Source organism: Pararge aegeria, chromosome 9 (genome assembly GCF_905163445.1).
Source record: "Pararge aegeria chromosome 9, ilParAegt1.1, whole genome shotgun sequence".
Lineage (NCBI taxonomy): Eukaryota > Metazoa > Arthropoda > Insecta > Lepidoptera > Nymphalidae > Pararge > Pararge aegeria.
The window spans coordinates 11,406,889-11,431,247 of NC_053188.1; the positions used below are offsets into that span (position 1 = coordinate 11,406,889).

General features: G+C 36.3%; 1 protein-coding gene across 4 annotated transcripts in view; it reads left to right on the top strand.

The window, feature by feature from the left end:
• Window positions 1-24,359, top strand: part of LOC120626479 (forkhead box protein O) — a 111,750-nt gene that overhangs the window by 56,396 nt on the left and 30,995 nt on the right. The window lies entirely within an intron of this gene.

Consider the following 24,359-nt stretch of genomic DNA (forward strand, 5'->3'; position numbering starts at 1 on the left):
AAGCATCAGGTGGAACACAGTCTAGCACGAATTTGTCATTGTACAAAATTACCTGGGTGTTTCGTAAAGATATTTAATCGAATGTTTTAATAATTCATGGCGTGGAAGCGGAAAGCTTTGAAAATGACCGACGTACGGATAATTTCCACAATTAACATAAGAGACGTTGTAATGTACGCTTAACGCTTCGCGCTGCATGTTGTATGCGCTCATGCAACATGCAGCGCGAAGCTAGTCATTTGCATCAAACATTCATCTGTAAGGTTGAATGCGGTGTCCTCACAAAAAAGGCAGTGGAATTATATTTAAAAAGATTCGCTACGAATTGTGGGAGTGATGTAAAGCGTGTGGGTCTTTTTCGTCTTGGCTAAAGCCAATCGAAGATTTGAAGCACAAGTAATTCTAGTTATTTGCAGTCACAATATATCTTTACTTTAGACAGGGTTAAATAAAAAATACTAGAAAGCTCTCAGCTTGTAGTTGTTTAAAAAAAAAAACATTACACTTAGGTACATTAATACTAACAACTTTTGTTCTACGACTTTTAATTAGCTCCTTAGTTTGTTAAATATTGAGATACTCTACTTGTTACTGCAACATCGAACCACTACTCTATCGTGAACAGTCGTAAAACAAAAGTTGTTTTCGGGCATATTTTCGTTAACCCTGTATAATAAATGTGAAAGTGTGTCTGATGGTTTGTCCCTACCTACTGCTTGTATTTTGTCAAATTCACAAACTAACCTTTAGACTAAATACTATATTCTGGGTCAAAGGCCGTGGGTTCGATTTCCACAACTGGAAAATCTTTGTGTGAAGAACATGAATGTTTTTCAGTGTCTGGGTGTATATTCATCAGTCATCTCAGTACCCATAACACAAGCTACGCTTACTTTGGGGCTAGATGGCCGTGTTTGTATTGTTGTAGTATATTTATTTATTTATGATAAACTATCTCAGTAGGTATATGGGTCGGAGAATGGACGGTTTTTACCCTGTTTTCGTAGCATATTTCGTATTCAAAATTATTAATAATACAAAGTTATTAGCTGTTTCCCGCGTCAACGTAACGTAAGCTCTGAACGTAATATTATAATTATTTTCCATTGGCCGCCTTTGAAAACTTCTATTGTGGCTTAACTATGATAGTTAGATATTTAGGGCCTCATGTATTTGTTATAGGTAATAATGAGTAGGTACTTTAATCGTCTAGTACATAGTTAAATGTACCTATCATGAATAGTCTTTACAGCGCGCGCCAAAAAAAGATATATAGGCAAAATTTTGCCTATTTGGGTTACATTATTGCAATCTGGGTAAAATTATTAATGTCATAGTGTTATGAAAATTATAATATTCGTTTCTTTTAAGTGGTTTCTTTATCGGATGTATACATCATAAGTGAGAAACCGAAAAAAATAATTATAATCTATGCTGAAACTATAGGTTTCTGAAAACTTAATTTTCTATTGGTAAAAGAATTCTGAAAATCGGCCGATAGCATCAAGAGACCATTCATTATTCGGTACAAACAATAAAATCTTTCTTCTTAATAGTAAAGGTCTAATAAAAAATATCGATTACATTAGTACCTAGGGCCCTAGGGATAAATTGCTAACGGTTCGCCTGCAGTGCGTAATATCTTGATATTATATTAATCATGAAGCTGTGATGGCCTAGTGGGCTTCGGCTTTCCATTCGTGGAGACCGAGTTCGAATCCCGGCCACGCACCACTTACTTTTCGGAGTTATGTGCGTTTTAATTTAAGCAATTTAAATATCATTTGCTTTTTACGGTGAAGGAAAACATCGTGAGGAAGCCTGCATTCCTGAGAGTTCTCTATAATGTCCTCAACGGCGTGTGAAGTCTAATAATCCGCACATGGCTAGCGTGATACGAGTATACTAGGGCCTCTCAACCCTTCTTATTCTGAGACCTGTGCCCTGTAGTGGGCTGGTAATGGGTTGATGATGATGTTATTAATCACACCTTTAACCTACCTTAAACTAATAATACTATAAAAAAACCTTTAAAGCCCGCGTTTACAAATAACGTGGGAACCTTTTGTTTTGCTGTGTTAAAAAGTAGGTAGTTAGTGCGTGACGGAAGGACAAACAAACAAATAAACAATGACACTATCGTATTTATAATAGTAATAAGGATTGTGTTAAAGTTTGTCCATATGTTTCGATGCGTAAGTAAAATAGTTGTTGCGCAATCCCGCTTAAATGTCTGAACAGATTTGATTGAAAAATTTCACACAAATAGACAGACTATATCTAGGGCTACATAGTTATAAATAAATTACATCCCCAGCCACGATATATCAGTACCTCCCTAAGGGGAAAACCTTGGGTGGATAAAAAAATACTTATAATCTTAATAATATTATATTGATTGCATTTCCGCATAGGACGAAATTGTAATAAAGTAGAACCGGAAACTCTGATTTGAAAGTTTAATAAAGAATAAGTAGGTATAAAAACCGCTCGCTTTTACCTGAATGAACATGATAAAACTAAATGCAATATTTTGCCAAGTTTCAGTTAGTTAGAAACAGGTATAACGGCGACCCCATATCAAACGCAATGGTGATTGTGTAAACTTTGCAGTAAGTTATTGAAACTACCGAATGCTGCACTAAAATTTCATAGAACTTATGGAAGGAAAACTTGGTCCGATTCAAAAGTAGCAGAACCTCGATAAACTTAATAAAAAATTTAAATCAGATATACCTTAAAAAGATTTTCAGACGCGCGTCGCAAGTTCGTGTGATCGTACCTTTATCGTTGTTAAAGTACTGACTGCATTTAGCGTTCTTTTTAAACTTAGCTCGGTTTCTTTTTGTAGTTTGGCGAAGTTTTACCTCCCTGTAACATTTTACCGTGGAGCATTTTCCACGCGGCAATCACATCGAGTTAATAAGTTTCCGTTTCGATGGCTCCTGCGTTTTAAACTTTTAGGATATGAGATAACAAGCTAAGAAAGGAGACGTCGATTTGGCTAAATCCGCGTGGAAATGTTTGTAGATCTTTCGATCCTTTTACCCAATCATTTATAAATTAGTTTAGTAAATGTTGTTTTTTGTTTTAGTTTAGAACACCACACCACAAATTCACACTTAACGCCATTTTGGCGCTATAAGTTGTGAAGCTGTTGTGTTGTGAGCTAAAATTTGAATGACAAAACACTAATGTTAGTTCGAGAGTATACTATTACTTCGTATTTCGAAGTTGCCGTATGTGTTAATGCGCCACGCGCCAGTCCAGTGGTAATAATAATAATAATATGGTATCTTTATATTTTTTTATTCTGATGGTCACGTGATACATCAGGTTCAGTGGTGATACACTCGAAGATTGTAGCGGGCTTACCTATTAGAGGAATGACAGTTACATTAACCCATACCTCTAAGATTTTATACACGGCATCGTACCGGCACGTCTTTGACGATAGGGTGGTAACTAGCCATAGCTCTAGGGCAAGGCTCCCAGAACGGACCAGAGAAAATTCAGAAATTATAAATAGTCTTTTTGCCCCCGCTGGGCATATCAATAGAAGCCGGGACCTGGCACTTAAGACTACAGCACTGCGCCGGGGACGTCGGTGAGGGCAAGCGAATTTACTATATAGTTTAGATTAAGTATGTGTAGAAAGTTTGTTATTATACGAAGGGTATGGAATACATTCGTACGGTGTAGGCCGTGTGATTGAACGAAGCGAAAAGCCAACACGTGGTTGAGTACCAATTATCGAGAAACTCAAGGCTCCCGATTGTAATCATTTCTCATACAAAAAGTTCAAATAAGCACGTCAAAATAACCATACTATAATGATGTATTTTAAGACTCAACAGAATGAAACATTTCTTTTGATAACACTTTGTTGTCACAATATTTTTTTGCTTTCAGTATTTTTGCTATATTTAATTTTAATGGCGCCTCACAATTCATTATACTTTTTTGATAAAAACAAATTTCTATCTAATGTTTTTCAAAATACATATACTACCGTAATAATATAATTACTAGAGATGGGCCGAATGTAGGTTCAACCGAATACGAATGTTCAGCCGATAATTGGGTCCAAAATATACTGAACCGAATGGGAAATTATTTTCCGAAAAAAGTTGTTACTCAAAGCAGTGTTCTTAAAAATTGACAATTTCAGAGAAATTAAATTTAGTTTATTTTATCATTTGTAAGAAAAACGGAGAAGTTTATTTGATTAAAATTTTATTTAAATTGATTGTCAAAATTAATCTTTTTTATTTTGTCAATAAATACTTGGTACAAAAAGTAGTGTTCTTTCATTTACAAAAAACTATGTACAAATTTCAGGAAAAACCACACTTTAGTAATTTGTTAACGTTACTGTTCAATAAAATGTTTTTTTTGTCCGTCAGGAAAATTAGACAGATTACTGACGTTGAAACAGCAACACTTGTTTACTTTGCGTACTTTCATAGTGTGATGTCTTACTGGATCTTATTATGGAGCAAAGCTGCTAATTTTGAAACTATATTCATATTGCAGAAAAGAGCTGTACGGTCAATATATAAACATAAATCACGTGAATCAAAAAATATCCTTTTTGAGAGATTCCGATGCGTGCGATGCATGGACGGTAAACGCCGAACGACGGAAATATGTAGTAAGTTTATCGGAATTGTTTCTTTAAGTTCTATGAAACATTCCGCGACAACATACGACTACTTTTTGAAGTTGACTCATTCGCGGACGAAGTCGCGCGGGTCCGCTAGTTAGTAGTTAGTCTATATTAACAAAAAGTGGATATAAACAGTCGACTTACAAGAAATGGTCGTCAATAAGTGACATCTGCATATCGTCTGCGAAAGGTGCAGAAGTCATTTGTGGGATTGAGTATACACTTTTATAACATGACTCCTAAAGTAATTTTGGACCTACCAATGCAATAGTTTAAAGAATGTGTTACAACACATTTATTACAGCGAGTCCTATACAATTGATTAATTTCTTAATGACAAGGTTGCTTGGAAGCATCCGGCTCCGCTTTCATCTCTCACAAGATAGAAAAATGAATTTTAAAATGTAAAATGTAAATTGTTGGAAAAGAGCAACTGCTGAGTTTCTTGCCGGCTTCTTCTTGGTAGAATCTGCCTTCCGAACCGGTGGTAGGTCACTACACACAGACAGAGTTGACGTTTCAAAAGTGCTTATATTAGGCCTACTCGAAATAAATGAATTTTGACTTTTTGATTTTTTTTAATATTTTTTTTTTTAATTCTTTATTTATTCGGGACTTTCCTTAACAATAAGAATGTCAGCCCCATCGTTCCCTTTACAAAAATTTATACTTCCTTTCTCTTATCTTAACTTAAAATCTAATAGCATTCTGGCTACCTCTGAATAAGGCGCCGCCAGGATACTTTGCCAAATCCCCACATCATGAAGATTTACTTTAAATTTACATATTAATTGGTCTCTCATTGGCCTATTCCGAACACACTCCCCCAACAAATGCAAGACATCTTCGTCTATATCACAAATTTCACACTTAGGTGAACTGACCCTTTTCATAAGATATCCAAATTTGTTTAGGGGAACATGTCCAGCACGCAGTCTCAATGCCATCACAACTTGTTGGCGCTTCAATCTTACCTCGCAGAACCACGGGACATGAGGAGGCTCGCATTGTATGCTTTTAAATTTTTTTTAATATTAATAATAATTTTAATATTCGGTAATTATTCGGCCGAATACGAACATGACAAAAATGCCGTAAAAAATATGTCTAATTATTACTATGGATGTGTGATCATATCTAAACGAGTTTATTCGAATTAGGTATTCCGTACTACGTAATCTACTATTAATTGCATCGTACCTACGTTCAACTAAATTATTGTAATTTTATTATAAGGAAATGATGCGATATAATACCTATGTATCTACTCATCTATACCTACTTATAATAAAGTAACGGGTCGAATTATAGTATAGTTTAGATTAAGTATGTGTAAAAAGTTTTTATTATACGAAGGGGTATAGGTAGGTAGAAGACATTCGTACGGTGTAATTGAACGACGCGAAAAGCCAACACGTGGTTGAGTACCAATTATCGAGAAACTCAAGGCTCCCGATTGTAATCATTTCTCATACAAAAAGTTCAAATAAGCACGTCAAAATAACCATAGCATAATGATGTATTTTAAGACTCAACACAATGAAACATTTCTTTTGATACCTATGTATCTACTCATCTATACCTAATTATAATAAAGTAACGGGTCGAATTATCGTAAATTGAAGATATTTAGAATGTTTCGGAGGGCATTATTTATTTGATAATGAAGCTAAAACTGTATTTTTATTTTCATTTTTGCGTGTATGTCTGTATTCTATCGCACCCCACGCTGAAACGACTGAATGAATTCAAATGAAACTTTTCATGATTCAGGTTTACACTACGAGGTATGATACTTTTTATCCCCAAATTCAGCACAGCAATATTTTTTTTTTGTAGTATCGGTTTAGTTCTGCCCAAATATCGTGAATCTGATGTATATGATTGGAATAATAGTAAAGAACTTCTCAGCAGGCAGCAGTAATTTCATTTGAGGCTTAACGGGGTATACATAATGTATTGCCACATTTATGAGGACTATACCTACTGCTAGGACTGAATAAAAAATCTAAGAAGTTTTCTTCATCAACTTAAATTGCCATTGTGATTCTTTATTTAACGATTAGGGCCCACTATTCTTTGTTGGTGATGGGAGCTGAGACTGATGGATACAAAATTCTCTTTCAAACTTCCAAATTCGGGGACCCTTCCATTTAGTGACTTCGGTCAACGTCGCTTATCCAGCGCTATCGTCCGTGGATCGTGGGTCCTTGGGGCGGTCATTTGCGATTGGCAGGCAATGTTTACGTGATTTAATGTTTTAAATAGCGGATGATTAAACTTCCAAGACCAAAAACCGATATAGCCCATGTTAGAAAGTAGCTGCGCTGCATTGCTATCTTTTATATATGTATGTTAAATTATATCTTTTATATCTTTATCTGTATAAAATTGCCAGAACGATTGTTAAAATCTTTACGCTTGGTATCTGATTTATTGAGGAAGCTTGTAGACTGTGTAACAATACGCTGCCTTCCGTTATTTGTGCAGGCGAAACCGCAGGGCACACCTAATCATTAAATATAAGGAAACTCTAAAAGTAGAATTCATTAAACTTATTCTACTATATGATTATATTTTTTTGCACCTTATCTACTCGTATATCTAATTTAATTAACAAATATTATAATAATTTATTTGTTTAATGCCTAGGCACTTGCTGTTCTTATCGTATGAAACTGAGTCATGATCAATCAACCTTTAATATGCATTTAATTAACTGTACAGTACGGGTCATCATCATAATCATCAACTCATTATCTCTCAGAGCCAGAAGGGGTAAGACCGTAGTCTACCACGCTGGCCAAGGCTGGCTGCTGATTGGTGGACTTCACACCCCGTTGAGAACATTATGGAGAACTCTCAGGCATGCAGGTTTCCTCACGATATTTTTCATCACCAACAAATTGCTTGCAAAGTCAGTAGTGCGGCATCCAGCAACCTCATTATCGTCAGCTTGTCACACTGCTGGGCTAAGTGATCCTCTCGGAATAGAAAGTAGAGAGATTTAGACCATAGACCCGCTTTGCGCTCTAATGCGGGTTTGGCGGATTTAATGATTATTATCAAATTGGTTTATATGACCAGGACTACCAGCTTAACGTGCTCTTTGAGGCAGGGAGGTGGAAAATGCCAAATCCAAAACTGCGGGCTGGTGTTAAAAAATTCCTGACCAAACAAAATAATAGGACCTCATGACCTTTAGGCGAGCACGCTAACGAACAGACGAACGAGACTGTATTAATTAATGTAAACCTCGAGAAACGCTTATAATTCCCCTTTTCCGAATGAAGGGTGGGGATTTTATGAAACGTAAACATGTAAACATAACACCCTCTTGAAAGAAATGCAACATTGTTAAAAATTTCAAGTCAAGCTTCGAGTTAAATCAATCAAATAATTTTTTGAGTTTTGCGGATACAAACTTGCTAAAGCTTTACTTTTATACCTTGGTATAGAACTCTTAAATGAATAATATTTAATGAATCATTATTACAGAATTACCTTCTTCTTTCACTTATTTGTACATATTTGTAATAAAGTTACTTCTTACTTGGAAAAACTTTAGGTTTGTAATTCCAAGTCCATCCTACCAGTCTAAAGTAGACTGCAATATATATCTCGCAAAAATTCGTTTATTTGTTTGTAATAGATAAACTATAAAAAATATTAATATCGGTTCAGTATCGTGGAAAAATAATTTTATAATTAAGGTGTTATTATAATTTGCATGCCATAGAATGGCAGATTGTAGCACGTAACTTGTTATGTTTTAGTATAAGATCAAATTTGTTAACCTGCAATCACGCAAATAAAGATTTAATATGAATTCGTATATTTTTGTCACTATTAGACAGCTATTTAATCCAAAAGTAATATAGGTTTTATTTTATATGTAATAATGAGGCTTTAATTTTAAATATTCATGTAAATTCAGCTAGTTAAATGCGCAACCAAGCTGCTATATCCTTTATTACATATCATATATTAATATATGCAGCTGTGCAGTAGATGCCACCTGAGTGCGGGAGGGAAGTTTACGTCCTACACTATACGTTAACGCGTATGAATCGCGGAGTTCAGCTTATACTACCTCATACACTCACATATGTATTTAAATGTGCCAACAAATACCCCCTAAGTAGTTACTACCGATAGAAAAGAAAAACATCCTGGCATCGTATTCTCCAATTACTCTAACCGAGATCTCACCTTGCCGGGCCTTCATATTTTTTCCGCGCAACACCTAAATTACCTTCGGACCTAATAGTTTTCACCTATTACCGTGAGCGGTCCGAATTTATCGCTTTCGACTGTTGATTTATCTGGGAGCCCAGCGGATTAACTACCGCTAACTTGGCGATAGTTAAGACTCCTATCTCTGATGTTTCAGAGAGAAAGCTCTTTCCTTTTATCTAAATTGGTGCGCTACCAATAAAGATCCAACGGCGTTTGTCGTAAACCATTCGCCCCATACGCTTCATTATGGGACAAAGTTTTAGATATGATGGTACCGTTTTATTGTCCACCGATGTCGCGAGATCGCTATCGATAATGGGATTCGGAATTTCAGGCGGACACTATGGACACTGAACCTCTTGCAAAGGAACGAAATAACGTACTGATTCACTGTTTTTTTTACTGATACCGACTTCAGCATGTGTATATACCTACTGATTAGCTTAATTTTGCTACAATTTAGACCTTTATTTTAATACGCAATTCCACATACTGCAGAGGAGCACTGATGTCTTGATCATCGTACAATTTTTTTACTTTTTTTTTTTAATCATCCTCATCATCATCATATCAACCCATTACCGGCCCACTACAGGTAACGGGCTCCTGTCACAATGAGTAGGGGTTAAGGCCGTAGTGCGCCACACTGGCCGAGTGCGGATCGGTGGTCTCCACACACATTATGGAGAACTCTCAGGCATGCAAGTTTCCTCACGATGTTTTCCTTCACCGTTGAAGCAAGTGATATTTCTAATTACTTAAATCGCACATAACCCAGAAAAGAGATGCGTGCTAGGATTCGAATTCGGCCCCTGAAAGTGAAGTCGAGCTCCTACCCCACTGGGCTATCACAGCTAAAATTTTTTTTTTTAAAGTAGCAATATGTGACGGGTCAGGGTGGATGGTCTGATGTTGAGATCCGTTCATTTTCCGTGCTAAAAGTATCCTATTCCTATGTCTGTTTTTAGGGTTTAAGGCTTTTAGCTATTTTCCCAAGATCGGTTTTGCTGTTGCGGATTGCAACATAGTTTATTTTTTTTCAATCTCGCGGGAAGGGTCCTCTGGTGCTTTCCAGAGATAAAACCTTAATGCCTCAATCATTTTATTTTAATTTTATTAACAAGATAATATCTTATTTCCTTATACAGGGTGCACGCTATCTCTACGCAACATTCTAACTACAAACTCAATTAAAATATTAATTATACTAATTCACTGGCAGCTAATGTAACTTGTGCGAGGTACCCTAATCAGTTATCACTTTAACAAATGCATTTATGATGCCTTTATAAATCTGCTTGAGAAGTACAACTATAGCAATAAATTTCAATATACACTATACCTACTATAATATAATATATATACAAATATAAATTTTCTTAAATTTGGTATAATTTTGCTTATAATTTATTAATAAATGACACCCCGTATGTTAACTCTTTACCAGAGATATTATATAATGTCACGGAAGCTGAAAATATGCTGAAGAAATTAGCTTAAGAAAAATTGTAAAAATAACAATACAAGTAGGTATTGTCTTCTATTTTCTATCTTTAACTGCACCATGATTGGCCCATTTCTAATTTTATATATTGGACTGGGACGCATAACTCTTTCTAATTTAATTTGTCATAAAAATTGAAAGTTTCCCTACCATTCAGGGCCGTAGTTTGCGAACTACTTTTAATCCATTCTCCTTTGAAGGGAACTTTTAATTTATTGTGAGTGCTAAGTTTTCCACGACCATTTCTAGATACGTACGTCCAAGTTTACCCTTGTTCCATCTACTGATGTAATCGTTTGGTACGAAAGCGATTGGTTTCTATCAAATTTAAAAGCTATAGACATAGATTTTGAGTCTGACATCAAAATTTATTAATTGAAGGAATGGTAAAAATGTACACGAAATTTGGGCGAAATTAAACTGAAACTATAACCTACCCAATACAAAAATAGTAATTGTACCCATGTCCATCCTCGTAAAAAAATTTTTTTCTTATTACTAGTGGTCATTGAGATTTTTTGTACAATAATCTGAAGTATTTTTTAACTCTATTTGTAGACGTTACTTGTTTTTTAACTATATTAGTTGTTTAGAATCTCTATTTAAAGAGAATTGAATTTTGTTCCATGCCGCACCGATATTTACCTATATATATAAAATCTATACGTACTTCTAAAATCATCTTGTAGAAGTATTGATATGATTTTATTATTCTCGTTTTGTGGGCACTATGTATAGGAACTTCTTGCATCTTAAAGAGTTCTATCTTGGACAACATTATTAGTCAAGAAAATTCCATATTCATGGACAAGTCTAAATCTGTCAGGTACGTACTATTTTTAAAGGTACCTTGGCAGGTAAATTATGGAATGTGAGTAAGCCTCCATTTCCGTTCTTTAAAGTATTGCGGTTGTATTTATATTAGTATACTGAAGCTCTTTTTGGACATATCAAGGTACGGGCTCAGGGTCACCAGCATTGTAAACACGGGTGTGCTGATACCTAATAGTTAGTTTAAGTACAACCAGCCAAACAACCATCCTGGCTAGTTTAGTTTTGTTAAAATAATTAGTATCCATATAAAAAAATTGGTTTCTAACCACGTTATAAATTTTCCACGTAGTACGACACTGTAAAAAAGTGATTATATTTTCTTTTTGTCCGTAAGGTCCCCGGAGAGCGGGTTATTCCCACAGTAATATCAGATAATTAGACTGAGCCATATAGCGAATAATGGCTGTGTACAGCCCTTCATTTATCGAACCATAATATACCTTATTATAGATATCTTATTTCGCCTCGGCCCTTCAGCTGAACACTGAAATGGTCCCAGTGTAGTAGTTTTTCATAAATAGATTAAAATTTCCACAGCATATAATACTTGGACTAATGAGTATTTAATCATAACATTCGCAAAGATTTAAAAAAATATAACATATCTTTTTTAATAAAAAACGAACTACGAAACGAAACGAAGTCACGGGAAAAAGCTAGTTTCCTATAGAATCAAAAACCACGACTACCAAACAAATTATTTGATGGCGTAATCTCGCTCTAATGCTCTATGGTCTGTTTCTTTTTGAAGCCAAACACCAGCTCGTAGGGACGGGTCCCTGACACAGTAGCGTTAGCATAGATAAAATAGAGCTAAGGCCCACGGCTATGCCCGAAGGTTGTTAATTAGATTTTGAAATGGCTTGAAGTGCTTTCCGAGGCACGGTAGAACGGTGAAGGCCAAAGTCAATCACCCATCCATTTGCAGTACTGGGTCTACGTTACGCTGCCAACTAATCGAGTCGAGTCTATCGCAAATAAACTAACACCACACTTTAAGAACCGCTTATTTTTACCTACATATAAATCAGCATAATCCTCTGACATTGTAACTTTGCGACCGTTTTATGTATGACAGAACTATGTCAATCTAACTTTTAAGATTATCACTTCCTGGTTTTCTACTATCTTACCTGTTTAGTATTGAGCACCGCGCACACTTAAATAAATCTTTAGCTTTATATATCTCGCAATACTAGTTTCGTTATATAAAAGGGAGAACTCCCACACGGAATTTAGTTTATTACAATTTTGGCTCATAAGCGGATGCATCAAAAATAATAAGCTAGTTCCCAGTGCTAAATAATGTTAATAATGTTAATGAAACCCAAAATAATGTTAAGATTTTCTCTTTCTATAAAAACCAATACATATTGCATTGGTTGTTTTGTTTTGCTATTTAAATCACAGCTAATGTTTAAACTGCCTTTCCACCAACACGCTTAGACCAGCATGAAGATTCTTAGCTAAAAATGTCTCTTAAATAAAAAGGAGGAGAGCAGTGAAAAAAGTGCTTTTACTTTGTAGTAAAAATACATTTATATCTTTTAAGCTACAATTAATGTGTCACACCGTAAAACAGCTATCATATAGGTATAAGCATGTAGCAAGCATTTAAAGCTGCCGCTTCTCTGCCAGTGTCACAAGGACTTTAGCGAGATGGCGTCGCTACGGCGCGCTTTCCCCCGCTACCGAAAAAAGTTGCAAGTTGCTGGGCGGCGCCGGAGAACATTCAAATTTATCGATTGTCCCGCGGGCCTCATTACGGCATCCCTCAAAACTTACCCACTCACTAACCTAGCCCTTCGCCGACACTATAGCCACATTACTTTTTATCCCCAGTTGCCGCGCCCGTATCTTTTTTTTCATCGACAGTTATTATTGTCCGTTAAAGTTTAAGTGCTCGGCTGCTAACTTTCGATGCCTTCGTGATTTACGAGGAGCCGTTTCGAAGTGTTTTATCGAGCATAAATGTAAGTTCGCTACTTGTCGGGATTGAAGGTCGTTTTACTCGATCCGTTATCGCCACTTCAGTAGGTCAATGTTTTATTATCAATTCGTTCCGAATGTAGATTTTGCACGTTTGTTATCTGAGTGTTAAGTGGGAGAGCATATATCTTGCGGAGGAAGGAGGTATGTCGTCGAACAGTAGTTTCGCATCTGCGGGCGGTGGGGTGGGGGGCAATGATCCATTAATCTGGCAGAAGCCCATGTGGCGCCACCGACATACCTGCCGACGCGACGCGCGGACGCCTACCTAACGACACAGATCGTACATTTCAACATGTGCGAATATGTACCATGGAATTATCATGTTCTCGTATTGATAAAGTGTCGTCGATCGCGTACGCTGCTATATTCCTTGCGAACGCTTAGTTTCACTACGCCATAAACTGTAGGTATGTGAATAGGAATCCGTCCAGAGCCTAACTCAAGGTTCTAAGTGGCAAAGTTCGAAATGTTTAGCTAAATTTATTTTTCTAACTCTTACAAGATAGAAAAATTAATGTATAATTTTAAGAAGATTTTGGAAAAGAGTAATAGATGTGTTTTTTGCTGGCTTCTTTTCACTAGAATCTGCTTTCTGCATGGTGGTAGTCACTGAAAGCAGACAGGTTTTGGTTTTGGTCCAATTTTCAGTAAGAATATCACTGCTATAGCAAAATGCTCTATAGCGAGGTACCTTTTAGAACTCAGCTATGTGCCACTAAAAATCTGAATTGGATTTCACAAGTCAAACGACATATGCCAGCTTTAAAATAAGTGTAACCGCAAATATAGGCCATATCAGCGTACACTAGACAACACTAAGTTAGTTAGATTTTCTTCTATCATTTTAATAAAAACAAAAACTTTTGTTTAACAACTTTTTCCTAAGACCATTGATATCTGTAGGCAAATATCTGCACCTGCTTAATAAAACAACCGGAGTCATTGGAGTCACGGATAGCTATGGCAACCGCAAAAAGGTTATGCTCCTATGTACGTTTGCACGCACACACATATAAATGCTATTTCAAATAATCAAGTACAATTAGTTTGGGTTGTAATTTACTTAGGTCATCAGTCTCCTTCATAATATGAGGACCGTACTCCACCACGCTGGCCAAGGGCGGATCGGAAGACTTCTCACGCCTTTGAGTTTATAGAGAACTCTCAGGCGTGCATGATTTTTCACGAAGTTCCACCTTTAAATCATGTTATATTTAATTCCATTAATTTAACACGGACATAACTCTGAAAGATAGAGTTGTGTGACGAGGATCAAACTCAATTTTCCCGATAGGGACGCCAAAGTCGTATCCTTTAGGCTATCGATTTTTAACATCACTCTTATATTAAGATATAATTAATCGTTACAGATCTAGTTTGGGAAATACTTTTGTGGGTGGCTGGAAAGGGGTACAAGGATAAGGATATAAAAACAACTCAATATATATAACTTTTGACGACCTCCTTGGCGCAGCGGTGAGAACTGTGGTTTTAAGTTGGAGATACGGAGGTCGATTCCCTACAAGGCAAGAGTCAAAAGGAATTTTCTAGACAAGCGCGCCCTAACTTAGACCGTATCATTGCTTTACATCATTGAAGACGCAAGTCTATCTACGAGTAGTATATAAAAAAAAAGTTTGGGAATTTATAATTTCTGAATCTACTCTGGTCTGGTTTTCTGGAAGACTAGTTGCTAGTTATCACCCTACCGACTAATACCTGCCGCTAAGCAATTAAGCTTTCCGGTACGATGTCGCCTAGAAACCGATAAGAGTATGGTTTTAATATAACTACCATACTCCAAAACAGGTTAGCCATCTCTGACTGCAAACCTGATGGTAAGTGCATCAGGTGAGATTGTCGCCAAGGGTAAACTTGTAGTGGAATAAAAGAAATAACCATACAACTGGAATACAGCGGAATTTACATTGGCATGAACAATAATTAATTTTAGAAGATATGCAGTGTGGCAATTTTAAATCTACGCATATTATATTACCTCGGGCACAGTAGCTCCTATCAGCTAAAGTACGGAATGCCCGTCACCCGAGTAGCCGTATGATAATTACGGCAATTCGCAGGCAGCAATTCTCTAAGTGGAATATTTTACTGATCCTCATGGCGTTTCGCAAGGCACGGCCACCTTCTAGCTTTATTTATTGAGACATATCGCTCGCATTCGTTATTATACTACCCATGGCAACTTTACCTATTTCACCAATAGGGGATTTACGGACAAGGCCACTTGTAACGCTCAAACTTGAATACGCATGGTGTGATTTGTGTTATCCGGGCTTAGCAAATGTGAAGAAGATCCAAGAGCCAGTACATAACTATCTTCTACTCTCTAAAGTCCTAATGCTGGGTCTCGTAGGAGAATAGGTTTTGGAGGATAAATACACCACGTAAATCCAACGTGTTAAAACAAGTTGCATCGAAGCGGTGATAGCCTAGTGGGTAAGGCTTAGGCTTTTCATTCGACGAGACCGAGTTAGAGCCCCGGCATGCACCACTGACTTTTTTGAGTTATGTGCGTTTTTAATTCAAACAATTTAAATGTCACTTGTTTTAAACGGTGAATGAAAACAACGGTGAGAAAACCTGCATGCCTGAGAGTTCTCCATAATTTTCTCAACGGCACGGCGTGTGAAGTCTATCAATTCGCACTTGTCCAGCGTGATAATCACGGCCTTTACCCTACTCCCGGAGAGAAGAGACCCGTGCTCTGTAGTAGGCCGGTAATGGGTTGATGATGATAGTGATTCACAATCCGTATGACTGTATCTGTAAAAAATCGTACGTGTACCTTAGGTAGGTAGCTGATTTATTGAGGAAGGTTATAGACTTAGTAGTACACTGCGTCCCGTTGTTTATGCGGGTGAAACTGCATGGGTCAGTTAGTTAACGATTAATATCACTACGGCACGTGACAAGTGACAATAAACTGAACCGCCGACTTAACGAGACGAACGGCTGTGCAAACGCCAATGTCCTAAACCCATGCTGATACTGCAATTGATTTGAAACTTCTATTCCTAGCAACAACCGGCCGACTCGGAAATCTAACACCCAGGATTTCGTCATTTGTAAACAAGCTAACCAATGAGGTAGTTCAATACGACGACAATTCAGGTATTAAAAATGTGTTTCCAGCATAATCCTGAATCAAGTGTAGGTGACGAAGTGACTGGCCTACAGTCATGATGCAGTCTAGTCACTAGTCACGATGAAACTCGTCCAGATGAAATTTACCGAACGTTTCAGAACATAACGCAAAACTGACGTTTGAAATACGAACACCCCCGAATTTAAATGCAAGCTTACACGATGCATCACGTCACCGAGTGCGGAAACAGTGGCGTCGCCTGCCACCCATTCCACGAAAATCTGTCGCCATATTTCAATCGAGGAATTGACATATAGCTTTTGGAAACCATAAACTTTTACGTTAAAACTTTAACCTGGCATATTTACCTAAGAAATTCTTCTGTACAGATAGCGCGATGTATTTGACGAGTAAAAACTAATAGATAGGTCATGCTCCGAACGGTGTGGAAGTTTTCACATAAATTGGCGGTCATTCGACGCGAATATGCTGACTGAGGGAGTAACAAATATGCCAAGTTAGGTTGTTATAACAGCGATATGTAAGTTTTGTGATACTTCGCCATTAAGTTTATGGAAACGACAGCCGAGATTACATCGCACTTTCTGAAAGCTTTGCGTAATTCTTTTCTATGTCCTGTCAAGCTGAATACTTGTCATGACGTTCTGATTCCATTGTAATTTAGGGAATGTCATCATGCGATTACATGGCATGTCAATGAAATCGCACGGATACTAAATGATACAAATTCTCGATGAGCAAGTAAAAGCCTATTTACAACGAGCGGTTGCCCGCGAAATTCGTCAATGTTAATTGCGGTCTCTACAAATCCCGTGGAAATCATTCGGTTTACTGAGATAAAAAGTACTAAGCCTATGTACTCTCCATCCTTTCAACTAACTCTCCTAACAAACTTACTTCTTCATATTTGCAATATTAGTAAGAATTGGGGTCTGGGGTCTGGGGTTTGGTTTCTTGTATTGTATAATAATAATGATGAAGCGGCGACAGCGCATTGGGTAGAAGTTCGATTTCACTTTCGAGGGCCCGAGTTCAAATAGCACGCACCTTAATTTTTCTTAGTTATGTGCGTTTTTAGTAAAATATCACTTGCTTCAACGGTGAAGGAAAACATCGTGAGGGAACCTGTTCTCAAAGGTGTGTGGTGTCCACCAATCGGAACCTATCCGGCCTTAAACCCTTCTCATTGTGGGAGGAGACCCGTGCTCTGTAGTGGTCCTGTAAAAGGTTGATTATAATCACCATCATCACGATGGTGATTATAATAATTATACCAATTTTATTTTTAAAAGGTCGCACTTAGTCAACTTTATTAGCTTCCTCTCTTCCTCTGTCATTGAAAGCATCGTTTCTGTTCTTAATAAAGAATACAATTTAAAATTAAACAATAACTACGCATCTCACTAACACGCAAAATATACACGCTATACGTATTTATTCTGAAATATTTTTTTACCGAATATCTCATTAATAAAAACCTTCACATTTTTAAGTTCCACTATGTAATCTTTATGCTGAAAACGTTAAGAAATTTTTGAACGTAATCTGTCTAGCAGTGTCCTAATTGTAATTTAATTAGGGAGCAGTTTTCTCGCGGCAGAAGGCACGACAATACCGCGTTAAAATGATTAATTTTTGTAGAACCGCCGAAGGTGTCGGCCGCGAATACTTCTTCTGAGCGGACGATTAATCTTGCTTCATCCAAACACCATTCGCACCGGCATTGTAAGACGATCCCGATATTTTTTCTGTCTTACACAATACCATTAAGCAAGTGCTACCGCTAGTTGGTCGTGCTCTTCCCACCGTCTTGTCGAGCCCATTGAAGGATTGAAAAGGTGTTTGCGTTCCGCTTCAAGAAAAATACATCTCCCCTCGAGTTTTAAGGAAATTTTCGTCATCACTTAGGCATCGATAGTTATTACAGCGAGAATGAAATGTTTTAATTCCACAACGTCATTGCCTCACAATGAATCTTACATAAAGTAAATTTTATACAGTCATCTTTTGTTCATTGAACCTTCTAAAAAGCGTCCATTTCAATGCAATTTAACGCACATATTATTTCTTTTATTAAAGTTGCTTAGTGCAATTTTTGAATACTTATGTACTGCACTTCTTCATGTACTTCGTACATAGTTCAAAGTAATTAAACGAAATGAAATTCTTATATCTATCTATTTTATACTTTATATTAGCAACTAAGAATATAGTATATTAATTTTTTTTACGTAAATAATGCTCTTTTGAGCAAACTATAAGCAATATATAGAGCTATTTATTAAAAAAAACACCACACCACACTTCGTTCTGAGCAATGCTGGTCAACAGGGGTAAATATCTTGCGATAAAAAAATTCCCTGGCAGAAATCGGGACCCATTGAGCACCCACGCACTGACCCTTAATACTGATTCCGTGTGTACCGTACCGTATGCCACTAAAAGTTACCACTAAAAGTGCCACTAAGAAACTGAAGAAGGAAAACTATCAAATAGAGCATTCTTTTTTTTTTAATATCTGATACCCGTTTCTTATTCAAAGACCTTAAATCAGGTGAGTTACGCTACGCTGTGTTAAATAATCAATTAATAGAATCGCTCTTTGGCAATTGGAAATTCATAATTTTTCGGCATAAAAATACATGCCTATGTTCCTCTCCGACCCATGCGTGTTGCTCCGTTAAAGCAGAACAAACCAACAAACACACTAATAATCAGTTTTTTATCCCAATATTAAAAAGTGCTTGTATCGAAACGAAAGAAAATCGTTATAAAATAATCTTTGGAATCATATTTAAATCATAAACAATAATATAACGCATATTGGCACACTGTGGAGTATCTTAAGCGGGGTCAAGAGCGGCGACTGTCAGATTTAGACCTGGGCACACGCCAACTTCGCGTTCCTGTTCCCTACCGCTCATAGAGATTTTGTTTTCTTTTTATTGGTTTTTTTTTGTCTACCATAAACCAGCTGTGTGATGCTTTATTACCTATTACGAAATAGCTAATGAGCTAACAAAATTGCAAATGTGTAACTTAATCTTGACTTAAATTTCTACGTACATTTAGCTACAACTTGCAACTAGGATATAGTACAATAATTTCACACATTCCTCTCACATTAATTTTAGGTTCCCTTTGTTCATGTGATCACATTATCAATTACGAAGCCCACGTACGCTCACTGTGCTTATCATAATTGCACTGACTGTTAAATCCCCACAAGCACAAAAGGTTTTTCCTTTTTAGTTTTCATCTATATTGTTGTTTTCAAGAAGTTTTGGGGCCTCAAATTCAAATTCAAAAATGTTTTATTCATGTAGACCTTATTACAGGCACTTATGAAGCGTTCATACATTTAACATATTACACTAATGTTAGTGATGGTTATATGGTGATTCGGTAACTTAAAACTAAAGCTAAGAGGGTTCCACAGGTTTCTAAAGTCTTTGCTAGTGAATTTTTCATATAAATATAAATAAATAAATAAATATACTACGACAATACACACATCGCCACCTAGCCCCAAAGTAAGCGTAGCTTGTGTTATGGGTACTAAGATGACTGTTGAATATTTTATATAAATAATATACATAAATACTTAGAATATACATATAAACACCCAGACACTGAAAAACATTCATGCTCATCACACGAACATTTTTCCAGTTGTGGGAACCCACGGCCTTGGACTCAGAAAGCAGGATCGCTGCAAACTGCGCCAATCGGCCGTCAAAATATCGGATGAAACCTTCATAGATTTCATCCGATATTATAGTACAGTATAGTACTTAGTCGTTAAGTAATTTTTGACGGACCAAGCAGGTGGCCCAACTGATGGTAAGTGGAAATAACCAGAGCAAGACTTTGCAGGGCATGCAAGGAACACGTCCTATAATGTGCCGCCCTGTGTCCATCAACCTGAGACGTTAACCCTCATGTTCCTTTAATAACACCGGCAACCAGGCCCGTCAGAACGGGTCAAAGCATTGCATCAAGCCGATTGGCGGCAGAAATAAGCATAGCTATTTTCCCGGACGAGCTTTGGCACAAATTGCTTTACTGCTATTAAATTCATTTATTACATAGATGTGTGTTAGCTGATGACTGCGTTCTCACCTGGTTGTAAAAGAAACTGTGTAAATAAGTTATAATAAATTACTTCATAATTCCCTAAACTATAAAAATATTGTATTTATTTTAATTTCAATATAGTATCAAACACGTGATCAATTTTTAATAATTATAAATATATTTTAATGGTTATGTAAAAGTGATATTTAATTGATAACATTAATAAAATGATTTATAACTATTATTTACACAGTAACAATATACTCGTACATATGATTGTAATGAAATAGAAAGATTATTGACAACTGTCAATAATCTTACTCATTCAACGATATAAAAGGGCGGAGCGCGAATGTAAGGATATTATTGTGTTTTGAATTTTGACGTGAAATAAACGTCAATTGTGAGTGTCTTTATTCTCTTGTTTTCCTGACCATCTAATTGTTGTAAGTGTTGATGCAGTCTAAAGTGGTAGCGGATTAGCCCGTACCCCTAAACGATTACTACGCGGAAATCGTACCGGAAAGTTAAATCGCTTAGTGGCGTTTTTTTTCGGTACGTTTATACTTAATGACGTCCAAAACCTCAAGACCAGGATCCTCTGAACCAGACAAAATAATTACATCATAAATTCCCAAATAGCCCCTGCCTGGAATCAAACACAGTAGGTTGGCAAAATCTGTGTCTTAGCATTAGTTATTCAAAATCGTAACGGGCTCAAAATCAACGTAAATTTAAAGGTCCCAATTAAGCTATAAGATTATCAGTGAAAGGTCAACGTGAAATGATTTGGAATGACGTATTCAAATCAGGTCGCCACGGATTCCGACATCAATTCAATCAAATTACGAAAATTTCAATGTTTTATTAGGTTAAACTTTGCCGTGCTAGGTTTAAGTGAATTTGTTTATACTTAGTTATCGCCTTTTGGAAAAGACATCTTGCTAACGTTTCAGTAAGTCGAATAATTGAATTTGTCAGTGTCGGTTGACGCGGTGGTAGGTTTTATTCAGAATTTTCAATGCTGTCACGTCTATTACTCCCCCCACCTTGCTCCCTTCCCTATTACATTATCGTGCTTCACAGATTTGAATTATTTATTGTTTGACTTCACACTTCGGATTACTGGGATGCTAAAACCGCTTTAGATTATGTTTTAATTCCAATAAATTATATTTTAATATACTAGTATATATACAATACTATAAACAACATGTAAATGAAAACTGAAATAATACTTCACAAGCATTAGAGGTACATTATGTAGTATCTCTGAGACTTATCTGTGAAACCGCAAACCTAATAGTTTTTAAGTTAACCACTTCCGTAGTTCTTACTGACTTCGCGTCGCGTAGCGTAGGTACTATGCCCGTGTCGGTCTTTTATCTTCAATAGGGTTGTCATAAGTAATAAATTATAAAGTTTTGAATTCGATTGTATGGAAAAATAAATAAACTTCTTTCGATTTAATATTTTTACAGGGTAATTCCTTATGAAATATACTTATGCACCCTTCAATCGTATTTCGTTATTAAGTAACACTTTGTATACTAGTATATATACTACTAGTAGGGATAAGGATACCTTCGTTGTTGTTGTGTATACGGCACACTGTATAGTTGTTCTGCCCCGCACGCACGCGGCGTTCGGGGTTTGGATTTCGTCTTCACGTTCGGAGGCTGAGTTCGAATCGCATCACGCACCTCTAACTTTTCGAAGTTACGAAGTAATTAAAATATAACGTACTTTAACGGTAAAAGAAAACATAGTGCAGAAACCTGCGATTTGATGCATTTCTACTGATTTTACAAAGATTTTAACGAATTTTAGAGATTTTTTTTTTTCATTTTCCCATTTTTGTTTCATTACCGTTGCCTATGCAGCGATTTTAATACATTCATTAAATTAATAATGTGTTATAATTTAAATATCACTTGATTTAAACGGTGAAGGAAAACATCGTGAGTAAACCTGCATACCTGAGAGTTATCCATAACGTTCTCAAAGGCGTGTGAAGTTCACCAATTCGCAATGGGCCAGCGTGGTGGACTAACTAAACCCATTGTGGGAAGAGATCTGTGTTATGATGATGATATTTTAATAAAGTGGATTGTTTCAAGCCTACAACCACTCATGAACCAGAAAGATATACTTAGTCAATGAAGGAACAGTTAAATTGATGTTCGGTGAACATGGTTAAGGTCAAAAGCTTATTTACCTATTACGTTATTTACTATTGGTGTACTTTAGAGGGAGGGGTAATTATACCTTTCCTTCTAAAGTTGGCCGGTTTTTTATTTAATTTTTTGGGATATATGGTAAAAGGAAGTTGTAATGTCATACTAGACATAATTATTGTAATGCAGCTCTTATACACAAAAATATAAATAGTATTAGTCCATCTCTACTGTGTGAATTACCAATAAAACGAGGCGTAATATACCTACGAGTATCTTGCACAACCCATATTCAGTTCATCTTATATGCGCGTTACATTTTCGTATGCGCATTTATTTGAATGCGACGCATTATGAGTGGAAATCGTATCAGAACCGCTTTGAAAATAAGATAAACCAAAATATAATATAGTGTAGATTTACTGGTAAATATTATACGGAATAATATAAAAATACCACATTACTAAATTTGTTGAATTTATCATAGATAACAAGAAGTTTAAAACGCAGATATCTTTGGCATGAATTCTACATTCATTTGTAAGAAAAAAGCACGGTATAGCTCAATTGTTAATTAAAAATTATTATTAGTTTTTAATGAAACGCTGCACAGGCAACGGTAATGAAACAAAAATGGGAAAAAATAAATGCACCAAATTCGGCCTCAAAACAAACCTCAAACCTCGGCCGATTTTGAAAGGAGCGTTAGTGCCCTCAGTGATCCAATTACAAACCCAAGGAGTAAAAAGAAATCGCATTAATAGAGGAGTGACATTATTAAGTGCTGTATATATTTCAATGAATTTTGAAGGTCTGTCATCCACTGTATTGCGTAGTTTTCCTTGCATTATTCAATACACTGCCGTTTAAATCATTTTTCTTCCACTGTTGTTTCATGAAATATTCCACGCCTGGAATCGAATAAAACCTTGAAATAAATTTATTTTAAAATAACGTTTTACCTGCAACCTATTTCGAAATAACTATCAACCGATTTAAAATAAGGGGGAAGCGAGCATTTAGCAATTTACACGTAAGTACATTTAGCATGTATGGTGGTAGATTTGTTATGGTAATGTTTATCTATTGTTATAAAAAAATTATTGCCTTCGCAATACTGGAAAATTAGTTGGTGGATAGATTTGAGATTTTTTCAAGTTTGCGTCACAGTTTTGTGTCACAAGCTGTGGCAACAAGTGTGTTTAGACTTAAGTTTACAAGATTAGAGATTAGAGAGCCAGGGCGCTATATTTCTTGCTACGCAACACAGGTTACTTAACCAGCAAGAGATATGAAATACTTAGTTCCTTACTATATATACCTATTAAAAATGCAAAAGTTTTGCTTTCCGAACCAAATTCATAATTTAATCACGAGTACAAATATTTAACGCCCGATGAAGTGGGCACAGGGCCGTGTTATAAAAATTTTGAGTTTGCTTGGTTTAACGCGCTAATTTCAGGAACTGCTGTTTCAGATTAAATTTTTTTGTGCGAACTATTACTTCTAGAACGACGACTATAATCTAGTCCCTGCATCACCTTTTTATCCTATAACTTTGAGACATAGAAAGTTTCTGCAATCTTTTACCACAGAGATTGGTAAGGCTCTTTAAAATAAAGGTGATAGACATCTTATAGGTAGGCAAGCGCGCCACATTGCTGCATCATTTCTTTCCAGGTGTGATGGTAGACTAAATTGGTACAAGCATGTTAACCTAAGGATTGTGAGGTACTGTAA